The sequence below is a fragment of the Lonchura striata genome, chromosome 10 (assembly GCF_050655825.1).
Source record: "Lonchura striata isolate lonStrDom1 chromosome 10, ASM5065582v1, whole genome shotgun sequence".
Taxonomy (NCBI): Eukaryota; Metazoa; Chordata; class Aves; order Passeriformes; family Estrildidae; genus Lonchura; species Lonchura striata.
In genome coordinates, this window is record NC_140712.1 from 24,780,702 (window position 1) to 24,795,688 (window position 14,987).

Below are 14,987 nucleotides of genomic sequence, written 5' to 3' on the forward strand. Positions count from 1 at the left end.
CTGTTCTGGGCTCCCAGGACGTGGGCACGATGGAGCTCCTGGTTCTCATGGCAGATTTCAGCAGCTGTGACAGCACAGGAATGCCAGAGGGACAAGGGATTGGATTCACTGGAGCTAGACCTTGCTGGGGAAGGCCAAGGTTCCTTCTGTGCAGGAAAGAATGTAATAGCACAGTAATAATATCCATGTACTGAACAGAATCTGATCCTCGCCCAAACCTCCAGAATGTGCGGCTGCAGGGCATCGGGCAGTGCCAGGGCAGGGCACAGCGGGCCGGGGGTGACCATGGCGTGTCCCAAGCACGCAGGGCGAGGAGAGGAGCGTGCCCGCGGCCACGGCGAGAGCTCGGGGGCTCTGGACAGGCGGCACACGCTGGGGCAGGACGGTGCATTTCAGTGCCCTGCTACGCACAGTTCAGCAGCCCGCTCTGGGGGCACCGGAGGGAACTGCCAGCGAGGCAGAGCACTTAACTCAGTCGCGTTTCTGGCGCGGCGCCTCCCAGGAAACGCTCTCCAGGTTTTCCTGGAGAGCTCCTTGCGGGGACAATAAAGGGCCGGGATGAATAGGATGCAACTGTTATTACCACGCAGTCCCTGGGAAAGGGGGTGAAAAACCCTCGGCACGTGGACAGCGAAATTGTGTCCTGATCCCTGCGCTGTGCCCCGTTGCCAGGGCGACAGCATCCTCCAGCGATGCTCCAGCCGCTCCTCGGGGCTGGGCCGAGTGGAACCAGCGCCGAGCCATATTCCATCCCTGCCACAAAGTGTCCCATTTATCCCTGCCCCCTTTCCCAGCCTCTGTGATCCCTCTGGGAGCAGAGCACCCTGCCCCGAGGCAAACCTGCGCTGGCACTGCCACGTCCTGCTGGGCACGGAGAGCTGGCTCCAGAGGGAGAGTGCGCTGCAAATCGGAGCGTTGCTTTGTGTAGAAATCTGTGTGGTGGAGAGGGCTGGCTACCACGGGCCACCTCCTCGCCTCTTCACCTCTCGCCCTCTTCAGCTCTTTGCACAGAAGCCACACGTGCCATCACCCGTGCCAGGCGTGGTCATGGAATCCTGGAGTGCTTTGGGTTGGAAGGGACCTTAAAGCTCACCCAGCTCTCTCACCCCTCCTCTCACGGGGGCAGGGACCCCTTCCACTGTCCCCAGGTGCTCCAGGCCCCGTCCAGCCCAGCCCTGGGCACTGCCAGGCCTGGGGCAGTGGGTGCCAGTGGAAGCTGGCTCAGAGTCAGGGTGCAGATCAGACACTGAGCCCAGGGCTGGGCGCGGGCAGCTATCCCGGGACATGTGCTGTGCCAGGGACCATCCTGGTGGGCCCGGCCTCCCTCGCTCTGCCCGGGGCTCCGGGAGCTGGCAGCAGTGTGGGGCACCCCGGGCTGTGGCTGGAGCCGTGCTGGAGCGGAGCTCCTGTGGATGGCACCACGAGCCGGGCGATCCACGATCCACAGCCCCGGGGCAGTTCATTCTGCTCCTTAATCGCTCTTGTTTTCAAAAGCTGCATCTTGTTCCCAACCCAGGCGCGTTGCTGCAGCCCCCGGGGCTGGCTCTGTGCTGCCTCTCTCCAGCTGATTGAAGAGCCCTTTAGCAGCGATATTTTCTCTGTATTTTCTCTCTGTGAAGGCATCTGGGGACGATGGCCGTGTCACCTCTCTCTGCTCTCTGAGGAGGAGAGGCTGAGCTCCTCACTCTCCCTGCCAGGCAGCTGCTCCCACACCGTTCCCATCCCGGGATTTCCACCCTCTTCACCCCATGGAGGCACCGGGGCCAGGCTGAGCCCTCAGCACCATCCAGGAGGGGTGAGCAGGGCAAACTCCTCTGTCCATGCCCGGGCTGAGCCCTCAGCACCATCCAGGAGGGGTGAGCAGGGCAAACTCCTCTGCCCAGAGCCAGCCCCTGCCCGGGGCTGAGCCCCAGCCTGGCAGCAGCAGAGGGGACATTCTGGTCATTCTGGTCATTCTGGCATTCTGGTCATTCTGGCCATTCTGGCATTCTGGGCATTCTGGCATTCTGGGCATTCTGGTCATTCTGGGCATTCTGGCATTCTGGTCATTCTGGCCATTCTGGGCATTCTGGCATTCTGCCCGCTCAGGTGAGACCCCACCTGCAGAGCTGGGCCCAGCAGGGCAGAGGTGGCAGTGCTGGAGCCCAGCTGTGTGCCCGGAGCTGCTCCAGGATGGTTCTTTCAGCCCACGGGCAGGGCTGGGGCTGGCAGCTCCTCCGGGCCACATCTGCCTGTGGCTCCTGCGTTTGCCATTCGTGCCATCTGTGGGAGCTCCTGACTGACCGAGTCCTTTGGTGCCCGGGGGAGCTGCCCCGAGCCTGCCTCGAGCCTTGGACTCAATCCCTTTATTACCTGAGTGGCAGGGCTCGCTGTCAAGCACAATCTGGTGGCAATATTTTCTCTGTGCTGGAGGACAGAGAGCAGCTCACAGAACCGGCTCCCTCAGCACAGCCCACCAGAGATTTACTTTCAAACCACGACAGAAAAAGAACGGATGGGGTAAATTGCATAAATGAGGGGTGGGAAAGGGTGGGGAGCATCGTGCTGTGGGTGTTTGCAGAGCAGAAGGGACCCCAAAGCCCATCTCCTTGCAGCCCTGCCTCTGCCAAGGGGGGCTCCAAGCCCCGCCAGCCTGGCCTGGGGCACTTCCCCGGGGCAGGGAAGGAGAGGCCCTGGGTGCTGGGGTGCTGCTGCAGTGGGAGGAGGATTTCAGAGCTGGGGGCAGCACCGCTGGGCCCGGCTGTGCCCCGGCCGGGCACCCGGGCAGGATTTCTGAGCTCACCCAGTGGGTTCTTGCTCGGGAAATCAGTTGAGGTGAAAATTTAAATGCAAACACTAAGAGAGGCTTTGGAGTGAACAAATTGGAAACCCAAGCCAGTGGAAGAAGGGGAAGAGGCCGTAACATGAATGAGATTTTGTGGTCAGAAACAGCTCAGCCAAAAATGAGCTCGTTGTGGTTTTTTGCCCCAGGACAATTAATGGATGGTTAATCCCTCTGTTTTTGAGGATTTCTGGTTACTCTGCCCATGCTGCTCCCTCTGGATGCAGTTTTGAGGTTTTGATTTTAGCCAGGGGCTGCCGTGGCAGGTCTGGGCTGGTGGAGGAGCAGGCTGGAGGGAGCAGAGCTGCGGGCCAGCACCCTCTGCAGAGCTCGGGCACCCCAGCAGGGACGGGGCAGAGGTTTTCAGACAAATTCTCCCCTCACACCCCTGACCCAGCAGGGACGGGGCAGATGTTTTCGGACAAACTCTCCTCTCACACCCCTGGCCCAGCAGGGACGGGGCAGAGGTTTTCGGACAAATTCTCCCCTCACACCCCTGACCCAGCAGGAACGGGGTAGAAATTTTCAGACAAACTCTCACACCCCTGGCCCTGGGGGCTGCATGTGAGGCCCAACCCGAACTATTCTGTGATTCTGGCAGCAGAAGCCCTGGAGTCAAACCCCCCCTCTGGGACTCCTGCTCCCCAAGCCTCTCCTGCACCCCGAGCTGCCTTCCGCCTCCTTTTCCCTGCACTTGGAGCATTTTGGGATGGGAGCAGTAAGGAATGTCACTGGTAGGTGCTCAGGGGCTGAGTTAATCCTTGCAGGCACCACTGGAGTCTGAAGGGGCACCATTTCCACTCAGACGTGTCTCTGTTTCACTCTTGCAGAAGCTGAATAATTCTCTCTGACAGCTTTTTGCTTTTTATAGCAGTAATTAGTCAAAAAGCATCGGCGTGACGAGCGCTGCCCTGGCACTGCTGCTCGCTGCTCCAGGCACACGGCTCGGGGAGGGCACTGCTGCAGATTTGGGGGTGGTGGCAGGGCCAGGGGTGAGCAGGGTGCTGGGCTCTGATGCTAAAATGGGCAAAACCTCGGCCTTTTTTCCTACCTAAATTTGCACCTGGAGGTGTTTTAAGGCACCTGGAGGGATCTGGGACGGCTGCTGGAGCCAGGCTGTTCATCCAGCCCGGAGTGACTGCTGCACAAAACAACAAAAAGTGACAAACAGAAGGCTAGAAACCGGGATTTTACAAGTTCAGTCGAGGTGGAAGGAGCAGAGGGATCTGGGGGAGAAACCAAATGTGGTTTTAATCCCAGTTAGTGCCCAAAATACCACCAGATCTGGTCACGGGGGTGACGTTGGTGTAACGCTGGCAGGACTGAGTGTTACTTTAGCAGCAAGTGTTAAAGGTGTGGGAAGCATTTACTAAGGGAAAAGATGAGGGTTTGTCTCTCTTTGTCTGACTGAAGCTCCCCAAGAGCCACGGGCCTTTGTCACACGCTGCCGGTGATGCACAGCCGTCATTTGGTGGGGCTCCTTGGCTTCTTTTGTTCCAGAGATAAAATTAGGAGTCAGAGTTCCCTGGTGACCAGCAGGGTCTGGGTGGGACTGGCGTGGTGGTGGCTCTGCAGAGAGCCAGCGTGGCACCAAGCAGCTCCGAGGGGCAGCCACGAGAGCGTTTCCGTGCAGATCCCAGGGGAGGGGAGAGCAGCAGAGCAGGTCCCTGGCAGCTGTGGCACGGAGGGCTCCAAAGCCGTGCCCAGGGCTGTGGCACCTGGGGACGGGGCTGTGGCACCTGGGGACGGGGCTGCGGTGGCCGTGGCAGGGCTGGGGCAGCTCTGGAACAGGAGGATCCAGCACAAAGGGCTCTGTGACCCCGTGGTGCCCGGGCCAGGGCCTTTGTGCCACCCTGGGACACAGGAGGCGATGGAGGCACAGGGGAGAAGCCAGACCTGTGCTCTCGGGAATTCCTGCTGCTGGGAGCCCGGGCTGCTTTCCCTGCCACAGCACGCCAAGGGCACGGGGAAGTGGCTCTGCCCCTGCCATGGCTCCTGCCAGGGCTCCGTGCCCCAGTGAGCCCCCGGGCAGGCTCTGCCCCGCCCCGGGCAGGTGGGGCAGGTGGGATGGATGGGATGGATGGGATGGATGGGATGGATGGGGAGCAGCTGGGGAGCTGTGGTGTGTGGCCAGTGCCGTGTGTGTGGCTGTGGTCACTCCCTGTGGTCAGTGCCATGGCTCTGGCTGTGTGGTCACTCTCTGTGGTCACTCCCCGTGGTCTCTCTGTGGTCACTCCCCGTGGTCACTCCCTGTGGTCACTCCTTGCATTTAATTCACAATTCCAGCTGCTCAGTACCAGTGGCCTGGCACCTCTGCTCCCACTCCGTGTTCTCTGCCAGCTGCACAGCCCTGCTCGGGCTCCTTGTGGCTTTCTGTTTAAAATCCTGGGAGCTGGACCTGTTTTCCCATTGAGGATCCCTGCTAACCCCCCAGCAGCTGCAGCATCCTAATTGTGTTGCAGCCAGCTTTTAATCCTGTCAGCGCGTGTCGTGTCGCTCTTGTATCGCTCTGATTTTTAATCAAAATGTCATGCGGTACCAGGTTAAGTGTCTGCCAGAGTCTAAATCTATTCCATTGGCACGGTTGCCTTTATTAACCAATTTTTAAACTCATCAAAAGCTCAAACACGTTTGACAGGGCTCATTTATCACCGATTTTGGTGCCTGTCCTCTGCCATCAGCAGATCCTTCTTGGATCGGGATTGAGGATGGGGTTTGCCCACGAAGACACTCACCCTCATTAATTCCAGAGTCCTGTTTTCCCCCAATGAGGTGCAAAACAAGATGAGTTTCTGCATAACCCTGAAGTGCCCAAAGTCCCTGTCCCAAAAAAAATTCCAATTTAAATGCTTAAACCTGGACTTCGCCGAGAGTTTTGTCTTCCTGAATGCAAATATTTGAATCCTGCTGTTGGATGCTGACTGGGAGCTGGGTCCTTGCTCCACAGGGCAGGGGAAAACTAATTAGGCACTGACTAATTATTTCAGGTTTGGCCACCTTGAAACCCACAACTGAGAGCGGGAATGGGAGGCAGAGCAGTGGTTCTTGTTATTTATTGTGCTGGAAGGCAGAGCCAGGCTGGGCTCGTGGCAGGTGGAGGAGAAGCGAGCCAGGCTCGTGGCTTTTCCTCACAAATCTGTGGGAAGGCGCCTCCCCCCACCTGGGGGCTTCCAGCCTACCCGGGCCTAATTTATGGTAATTATTTTTAATATTGCTTTTATGTGGCCATACATTGTCTGAATTCCATAACAATGCAGCAGCAGATATGAAGTGTTTCCAGGCTGGCTCTGGGCTCCCTCAGGCAGCATTTATTAAAATCTCCTTTTGTCCATATTTCATGTTTATTGCTGCCATCTTTAATTAAGGGAGGTAAATATTGCCGGGGGGGGCTGAGGCCCTTTTTAACATGAATAATTAGAAATAATCAGTGGCACAAGATGTTGTGGGAGGGGGAAGGAGCTCCAGGGTGCTCCTGCTGCCTCTTGCTGCCCTGGATGGGGCAGCTGGGCAGGGAAAGAGTCTGTGCCCCCAGGGACTGGTGATTGTTCCCAGTGAACAGTGAGGGAGGAGTTGAGCTTCGCTGGAATTGGATTTTTTACACATTTCCTGCAGACTGCTGTGCCTGGGAAGGGACCTGAAATCCCATCTTGTGCTGGGCAGGGACACTCCCACTGCCCCAGTGTGCAGCCTGGCCTGGGCACTGCCAGGGATCCAGGGGCAGCCCCAGCTGCTCTGGGAATTCCATGCCAGGCTGCCCACCCTGCCAGGGAACAATTCCTGATCCCAGATCTCCCATCCAGCCCTGCCCTCTGGCACTGGGAGCCTTTCCCTGGGTCCTGTCCCTCCCTGCCTTGTCCCAGTCCCTCTGCAGCTCCCCAAGGTCCCCCAGAGCCTTTTCCAAACCAAATTCAGGTGTTCCCCCTGCCCAGGCTGTGCTGGCAGTGGTGAGGAGATGTTCTGGCAGTGGTGGGGGGCTCTGCTGGCCCTGGCAGTGCCCAGGCTGTGCTGGCAGTGGTGGGGGGTTGTTCTGGCAGTGGTGGGGGGCTCTGCTGGCCCTGGCAGTGCCCAGGCTGTGCTGGCAGTGGTGGGGGGTTGTTCTGGCAGTGGTGGGGGGCTCTGCTGGCCCTGGCAGTGCCCAGGCTGTGCTGGCAGCACTGCTGACTCCTGACTAAAGGGAGACTTTTCCTCGGGGACTCGTCTTCTGTCAGCGCTGAGATAATCCGATGTGATGGTGCAGGCACAATGACTTCATTACTGTAATTATTGTTATTGCCTCTGCAGGCCCCTGGTTTAGAATAAACTCGGGAGCCAGAGCCTTCAGTTCCACCCCAGAACCGGGGGAAGGTTGGCACCTTGGGGGGCTTTTCCAATGTGAGCGTCTGCGTGCCGCTACCACCTCCTCTCCTTCATTTCACTGTCACAGCCCGAGCGGTCAGCTTGGCACCCGGCTGTGCACCCAGCTCTGCACCCGGCTGTGCACCCAGCTGTGCACCCAGCTCTGCACCCAGCTCTGCACCCAGCGCTGCACCCAGCGCTGCACCCAGCTCTGCACCCAGCTGTGCACCCAGCTGTGCACCCAGCTCTGCACCCGGCTGTGCACCCAGCTCTGCACCCAGCTGTGCACCCAGCTCTGCACCTGGCTGTGCACCCAGCTGTGCACCCAGCTGTGCACCCGGCTCTGCACCCAGCTCTGCACCCAGCTGTGCACCCAGCGCTGCACCCAGCTCTGCACCCAGCTGTGCACCCAGCTCTGCACCCAGCTGTGCACCCGGCTGTGCACCCAGCTGTGCCAGCTCCTGCCCCTCTCCAGCTTTTGGGTGGGCACAGCTGCTGCCCCACAGGTCACACCGGAGGTCTTGGGCTCTGGGGTGGGAAAGGTCCCCCCCGAAGCTGGGAGCCCCGTGGCACCGGCAGGATGGGCAGCGCTCGTGGAGCCAGCCCGGGCTCCTCCTGCCAGCTCAGACCCACTGGCGAGGCTGCCAGGCCACTCCAGCTGCCAGCCCAGCTCCCAGTGCCCTGCTGAGCTCATGCCAGGCTTTGTGTTGGGAATATTCAGCCCACAAAGAGCCCAGCTGGCTGCTCGCAGCGTGCCCGATGCGGGGAGCACGGGGAGCAGGGCAGGAGGAGCTCCCAGAGGATGCGGGGTGGGCAGCGTTCCCTCTGGGATGCTGAGCCTCATCAGCCCAGCCGTGCCCAGCCGTGCCCAGCTCAGCCCAGCCGTGCCCAGCTCAGCCCAGCCATGCCCAGCTCAGCCCAGCCGTGCCCAGCTCAGCCCAGCCGTGCCCAGCTCAGCCTCCCCCCAGCCCTGCCTGCCCAGGGCCATCTGGGCTGGGAACAAAGGCTGTGCCCATCAACACGGGTAATCCCCTCCGGGCTCTGTAATCCGGGGCTGCCCTGAGCACCGGGGCTGCTGCCCAGAGGGCTCCTGTGGCACGGGACAGACCCTGCTGTGGCTGGAACAGACCCTGCTGTGGCTGGCACGGGACAGACCCTGCTGTGGCTGGCACAGGACAGACCCAGCTGTGGCACGGGACAGACCCTGCTGTGGCTGGCACAGACCCTGCTGTGGCTGGCACGGGACAGACCCTGCTGTGGCACGGGACAGTCCCTGCTGTGGCTGGCACAGTCCCTGCTGTGGCTGGCACAGTCCCTGCTGAGGCTGGCACAGTTCCTGGCACACAGGCTGCTGGGGCAGGGGCAGAGCCCTTGTCCTGCTCTGGGACAGGGCTGGGGCTCGGGTGGCCTCCCCTGGCCCGGGGTGCAGCAGGGCCAGGAGCTGCTGCTGTCAGTGGAGATCTGTGCTGGAACTCGGCTTGTGAACGAGCTCAGCTGCTCCTGGGCTCCTGGAGAGCCCCAGGCCGTGATTCTGGGGATTGGTTTTATCTCTAAATATGAAATTCTCTCCAAGCAGCGTTTAAAGCAGGGTCACTGCCCTGGCTGGGGTGGCTGTCTGGGACACTGGCACGAACGTGCAATTCAGGCAGTTTCTTTTCGTGCCTCTGGTTTTTAGCATTGCCAGGAGCTGATTTTTAAGTGATGAAGGAGTCTGACCTCGCAGGGCTCTGTGTCATGGGCTGGCAGGGCTGCTGGCACTCTGTCTGTCTGTAATCCCACATTCTTTCTGTGAGCACAAATGCTCCAGGCTCGGGGTGGGGGCTGCACTTTGGGCCCCCCTGGAGCTGGGGGCTGGGCTGGGCTCAGCGTGGCCCAGGCACCTCCGGCTGCGTGGGGAGGTGGGGACATCCCCTCGTGGGGCTCCTGACCCTTCCCAGCTCCCCCAGCCCCTCCTGGGGCTCCTGACCCTTCCCAATTCCCTCATCCCCTCCTGGGGCTCCTGACCCTTCCCAGCTCCCCCAGCCCCTCCTGGGGCTCCTGACCCTTCCCAATTCCCTCATCCCCTCCTGGGGCTCCTGACCCTTCCCAGCTCCTCCAGCCCCTCCTGGGGCTCCTGACCCTTCCCAGCTCCCCCATCCCCTCCTGGGGCTCCTGACCCTTCCCAGCTCCTCCAGCCCCTCCTGGGGCTCCTGACCCTTCCCAGCTCCCCCATCCCCTCCTGGGGCTCCTGACCCTTCCCAATTCCCTCATCCCCTCCTGGGGCTCCTGACCCTTCCCAGCTCCCTCATCCCCTCCTGGGGCTCCTGACCCTTCCCAGCTCCCCCAGCCCCTCCTGGGCTCCGTTCCCTCCCCAGCCCCGCTGGCAGAGCATTCCAGCTCCATTCCATCTCCGTTCCAGCTCTGTTCCAGCTCTGTTCCCTCCCCAGCCCAGCAGCCCGTGGGAGCAGAACTCCTGCAGGCAGCAGGGAGGGCCGAGTGCCCGAGGGGAGGCATCCATGCCCATGCCCATGCCATGCCCCACGCCCATGCCACGATCTCTCCATGTCTATTGGCCTCTCAAGAATTCCCACCAGAGCCTTTCCGTGCTGACAGCAGGGGAGAGCCAACAGGAGCCACGTGGAGCCACTCCAGGCTGCGTGAATGAAAAAAGGGACTTTGAGTTATTGGAAAAAACAATTTGGCTTTATGGAGAGAGATGTCCCGTGCCTCTCAATTATGGAGTTATAAATCCTGAACGTAATCCAGAAAAGCCACGTGGCAGCAGGGTGGAGGTGACGTGCCACCCGTCACTGGGAGGGGAGGCATGGGGTGCTGGAGAGGCTGGAGAACGTTCCCTGTGTCCCCTGGCAGCCCGGGCAGGACGTGGGCAGTGCCAGCAGGGAGCAGGAGCTGGCGGGGGCAGGTGGGGATGTCCTGCCTTGGAGGCCGGGAGCTGCTGGCCTGGGCTCAGCAGAGGGGTTTTCACCCTGCCAGGGTGTGCCAGCCCTGGGGACGGTGCAGGAGCAGCTGCGCAGCGCCCGTGCCCCTGCAGCACCTCGGGCAGGGCAGCTGGGGACGGAGGGGAGGGAGGATGGATGGATGGTCCAGCTCTGCTCCCAGCCAGCTCCTGCTCCTGCCCAGAGGGAGTTTTGCAAAGCCTTGGAAGCTGTCGGGAAAAGTGGAGACAAACCCTCCCCAGGGGCCGTGGGGGCCGGGTAAGTGCTGCTGGCACAAGTTCCCCGTTATTAACGGGTTCTAGAATCTGCTCGGCTGCTGTCCCGCTGCAGACTTTCCTAAATGAGGACATCAGTGGCTGGAATTCCATGCTGGAGAGCCGGGTGGAGCCTTCTGAGCACGCCAAAGGTTTGGAAGCCTGCGGAGGATTAAGAGCAGAGTCGATAATCTGCAGTTTAAGGCTCCGTGGGTCCCTTCATTAGGAACTTTCCTCCTCAAGAGCTTTTAAAGGTCTGGATCAAACTGCCCAGATAAGTCTTGCCGACAGAAATGACTGTGTCAGCGAGGGGAAGGATTAGAGATAACAGGGAATTAATACCGAAATGCACAAGCTATAAATATAACAGGATTACACTGGAGTTATGTAAAAGCCCTTTGCCTTCCTCCCGTCTCCCGGGTGGGCAGGGCTGGGGGCAGCTGGGCACCCCCGAGGTTCTGTGGCTCCCAGAGCACCTTTTCTCATCATCACAGCAGGACAGGGGGGATGGCTTCGAGCTGCCAGTGTTCAGTGGGATTTGGGAATTGGGAATCGTTCCCTGGCAGGGTTTGAGGTGTGGCACGGGTGCCCAGCACAGCTGGGGCTGCCCCTGGGTCCTGGCAGTGCCCAGGCCAGGCTGGACGGGTTTGGAGCACCTGGGACAGGGGGAGGTGTCCCTGCCGTGGCTGGGGGGCTCTGAGGCCCTCCCCCTCCCCTCCCCTCCCCTCCCCTCCCCTCAGCCCCGGTGTCCCCCTGCCCCACTCGCCAGGAGGGGCAGGCACAGCCCAGCCCCGTCCATCCCTTGGGGAGCCCCCCTGCCCTGGGGGAGCCCCCAGCCCCCCTGGGAGAGGCTCCCTGGGGCGGGGGGGTCTCTGCTCAGCTCTCCTCCTGGATTCCAGGGCTGCTTGTTCCCGGCCACCAAATGAATATTCTCAGGCCAGTTTTTGGGCATTTCCTCCTCATTGCAGGGCTCGGCGAGGCTCTGGCTCAGGTGAGGGCTGGGAGCTGTCGGTCACGAGGCAGAGCCAACATTAACTTTGTCCGAGGGATGATAAATCCTGGGCTCCTACAGCACCGTGCTGAACTTGGGAAATGAAGCATTTAAACCACAATATTGCAGTCAAATTGCTGGTGAAAATCTCCTCATGTTGGCAGAGGAGCTGGAGGGTCTTTGATCTCTCCCAGCTCAGATGTTTCTGCCAAAGAGACTTAAGCTTAAACTTCACTTTGTAAAATAGACTTTTTTTTTGACAGTTTCCTTTAAAAAAATAATCTCCTCCTAAGCTCAGGAAGCAGGGACGAGTGGGCAGCCCACAAGGAGATTTGCAACCCCAATAACGCAGGAAGGAGCCACTTTCAGCTGCTCCCATTGCTTCTGTAAATCCTGGGCTGAATCCCTGGAGCTCAGGGGAGGAAGGGGCACTGGAGCAGTGGCAGTGCTGAGGTGGGGCTGGGGCTGCTGTGCCAGGCACATTCTTCTCTCTCAGGATTCTTCATAGAGCAGCACAGAGGAATGAAAGAGAAAACAATTTCTATTCCTGCTCCTTGTTTTTCCCACATGAAATGTCCTTGGAGAATTGTTTACCTGGGGTGATTACTTGGCTGGATTCTGGTGAGGATGGTTTGAGCCTGGTGGCCAATCCAACCCACCTGGGGCTGGGCTCTCAGAGGGGGTCACAAGTTGTGAGTTAGATTTGGGAGTTAGAAAAAGTAAGTTTGTAATTTTAGTATTTTCCTTTATATAGTATATTAATGGATTATAGCATAGTTATAATACAGAACTCATTCAGCCTTCTGAGCTGGAGTCAGACATCAGCATTTCTCCCCACAGGGCTCCCCTGCATTTCCAATGTTCTGGCACGGGGGTGCTGGGCTGGCAGGGCTGGGCTGGGGGGAGTGAAGATGTGAAGATGTCTCCATGGCTTTGGGGTCAGTGCTGTGCCACTCCTGCCTGGAACAGCCCCGCCTGGCACGGGGTGAACGGTCTGGGGAATGGCTGTGCCACTGTTGTACATGAATGCTCCCACGTAATAATTAAAGACCTTTATTAAATGATCAAAGTATAAATTTTAAAAAAAGCCACAGGCGGTTCGACCCTGCGCCAGGCCAGCAGTGTCAGGGAGATTTAGGGTTTCAGGGAGATTTAGGGCTCAGCTTCTGTGGCACCAAAGTCCCCTCTGAGGCTCAGTTCTGATGGGTCCATTTTTATACAGTCCCCGGGCTTTGGAAGGGGTCTTCTTTAGTATATTATTGTGCTTTCCCCGTGGAAAATTGCTGGCATCTGTCAGGTGAAAATCTCCAGGATAAGCTTCTGATGACGAGAAATCACTTGAAATGTACATTTCTAGAGACAGTGCCTTTAGTTTGTTGCTGCTGCTGCTGCTGCCTATCAAAAATGCCTCCAGCTGGGCTCTTGTCAGATGAAAAAATCCCTTGGAATATACATCTCAGGGGACAGTGTCTTCCTGGCGTTTTGGATTTCTGTCCCTTAGCTTACTTGTTGCCCAGCACTGGGTTTAGTACACAAAACGCTGTGGTTTTTAATTTCCTTTAGCACGAATTATTTTATAACATGTATTTCACATAACAGCACCAATCTCTGCAGCCGGGACTCTGGGACAGAGCCGGGCTCATCCTCAGTGCGAGGCTGTCCCTGGGGTGGCACCGGAGGCTCCTGCCTGAACCCAGCCCTCTGTTCATTTGCAGATGAGCTGCTATTTTTAAATCTCTTTTTTTTCCCCACATTTATTTTTCTATCTGTGGATGACCCTAATTTTGGCTGAGAAGCTTGGAGAAGTGAAGAATGCATCACACGGCTGCCTTTGCCACAGGAGAACCCAGCAGGGTCGGCCCACAGAGCCTTCCCTGTTTCCCTCGTGGGAAGGATCCTAAAACTCCCGGGAAGAGCTCGTTCCCAAGGCCGGGATCCCAGCCGTGCCCTCCCCCTGGCCGAGGGCACCATTGCCCCGTTCTGCCACTGCAGTTCTCGGTGCAGGGTCCCTCCCTGGCTGCTGGGAGGCACCTGCAGGTTCTGGCAGTCCCTGGCACGGGCTGGCATTCCTGCCAGCCCTCGGTGCCAGCCTGGCATCCCCGCCGGTGCCAGCAGCTGCTCCGTCAGCCTGGGCACCCCGGAAGGCTGACCCCAAAAACCTGCAGGCAGACAGGAGTCTCGTTCTAGAAGAACATGTAAAGATGCAAACATGGAATATTTAAGCCGGTGTTATGCAATGGGGGCTCTTTTAAGTCGTGATTTGTAAAGGCAGTTCAGCTAATTTCCTGAAAGACATTCTGCTAATGATTAATTTAGAATATGTTTAATTCAAGTTAGAGAGATCAAAGAGGGAGCGTTTTCCCTGTAATGCCATCCGTGGTTTCCCACTTTCACCGGATTCCAGGCACTGGGGGGTGTCTGCCTTGTCCTTCCCGGCAATTCCTCCGCGCAGAGTGCAGAGGAAAGCTCCGAGCTGCTCGGGGCCGGGGAAGGGAGAGGAGCCCGGAGCACATCCCCGTGAGCTTTGCTCTGAGCAGGGACAGGCTCCGAGCCCCCTCCTGCCGCAGTGCCGGGTGGCCTGGCAGTCCTTCCTGGGATCCAGCTGGGACGATTCGGGGCTCTGAGCTCCTGGGGACGATTCGGGGCTCCGAGCTCCTGGGGACGATTCGGGGGGCTCCGAGCTCCTGGGGACGATTCGGGGCTCCGAGCTCCTGGGGACGATTCGGGGCTCTGAGCTCCTGGGGACGATTCGGGGCTCCGAGCTCCTGGGGACGATTCGGGGCTCCTGGGGACGATTCGGGGCTCCGAGCTCCTGGGGACGATTCGGGGCTCCGAGCTCCTGGGGACGATTCGGGGAGCTCCGAGCTCCTGGGGACGATTCAGGGGGCTCCGAGCTCCTGGGGACGATTCGGGGCTCCTGGGGACGATTCGGGGCTCTGAGCTCCTGGGGACGATTCGGGGCTCCGAGCTCCTGGGGACGATTCGGGGCTCCTGGGGACGATTCGGGGCTCCGAGCTCCTGGGTCCCCCGCGGGGCCGGGGCTGCCGGGCTGGGCTGCAGCAGCAGCCGCTGCACCGCGCCCGGAGAAGAGCCGCGGGGCCGGGAAGGGCCCGGAGAGGGCTCGGGGCCCTTCTCCCTGTCTGCAGCTCCCCGAGAGGAGGGACCCCCGAGAGGTCGGGCTCTGCCCCCAGAGCAGCGGCGGCAGGAGAGGGAGCGGCCGGGGCAGGGGCAGGCTGGACACCGGAACACTTCTCGGTGCAGGGGCACCGGGGCGGCGCTGGGGTCCCCATCGCTGCGGGGAGTTCGAGCCGAGCGCCTGCGGCACCGGGGCCGTGGATTCCTGGTGCCCTCGGAGGGCTTTGCCACCCTCGGTGTCCGGGATCGCTTCGGCTCGGGCCAGGCTCCGGCTCAGCCCCGGGGCTGCGAAAGCCAAAAGTCGCTTTATTCACACACAAACACCCCAGCCCCGGGCTCCCGGCTCAGCCCCGGGGCTGCGAAAGCCAAAAGTCGCTTTATTCACACACAAACACCCCAGCCCCGGGCTCCCGGCTCAGCTCCGGGGGCTATGAAAGCCAAAAGTCGCTTTATTCACACACAAACACCGCAGCCCCGGGCTCCTGGCTCAGCTCCGGGGGCTATGAAAGCCAAAA

At 59.7% G+C, this 14,987-nt stretch overlaps 1 protein-coding gene across 4 annotated transcripts in view; it reads left to right on the forward strand.

Moving 5' to 3' along the window:
- Nucleotides 1–14,987, forward strand: part of FRMD5 (FERM domain containing 5) — a 51,683-nt gene that overhangs the window by 18,792 nt on the left and 17,904 nt on the right. The gene's annotated exons all lie outside the window — the stretch shown is intronic.